Source organism: Equus caballus, chromosome 26, assembly GCF_041296265.1.
Source record: "Equus caballus isolate H_3958 breed thoroughbred chromosome 26, TB-T2T, whole genome shotgun sequence".
In the NCBI taxonomy this organism is placed as follows: domain Eukaryota; kingdom Metazoa; phylum Chordata; class Mammalia; order Perissodactyla; family Equidae; genus Equus; species Equus caballus.
In genome coordinates, this window is record NC_091709.1 from 18,095,960 (window position 1) to 18,097,008 (window position 1,049).

Here is a 1,049-nt window from a genome sequence, read left to right on the forward strand (position 1 = left end):
TGTGACAACTGAAGTATATTTACAGTGCTTAGCCTAGTGCCTCTTTATTCTATAGTAGATACACAATTGTGGTTACCATTATGTATGTGTATAAGGCATCAATGTCAAGTGCATTAAATATATTTTCTATATTACCATATGACACAAAGAAGCTAGTAAAAATTGATCAGTAAGAACTTCCTATTACCTTTTATTGTATATTTTTCTTGTTTTTTCCTGAAGAAGATTATCGGTGAGTTAACATCTGTTGCCAATCATCCTCCTCTTTATATGTGGGTCACTGCCATTGCATGGCTGATAAGTGCTGTAGGTCTGTGCCTAGGAATTGAACACAAGAATTTGGGCCACCAAAGTGGAGCACACTAAACTCAAACTCTACGCCATGGGGCTGGCTCCTCTTTTATTATATCTTAACCACTGAGTTTTTGTTCTAAAGTTTCATCATTCCAAACATGAACCTTCCTTATTTTCATTCAATCAAAAATATTCTCTTTTGATTTTGAACTTTCTTCTCTAAATTGTAAGAACAGCGGAGTCACAGTTACTTCTACATAAAGCATTACCAAATATATCTAGTATGTAGAATGTATTTCAACGGATTTTTTATGAGAAGAGAATGTGAGGTTTTACAGAAATGTTTTGGGGAAAATGTATTTATGCTACTTATAAATATATATATTTATATACAAATATATATTAACTATATTTATAAAATAGAAGTAACATTTACATATGGTAAGTATTGATGATGGAAGTATTTTTTACTATCCTAGGACTAATCCGCCCATTTTATAATAAATATGTTTAGTAATCACTTAATTCATCCTTATTTATTATATTTGAATTACTAACAGCTTGAAAATTCATAGAGTTTATTTTATAATCACTATATTTCCTTCTCTCATTTTCACTAGTAAGGTTGTTTATGGATTTAGCCACCTAAGAATGATTATTTCAGGTCTCAGATATTTATTGGCATAAATGTTGATCTCATAGATAGGTTGTTTAAAACTGGATCATTCTGTGAAACACCTAGGTGCAAGACAGCA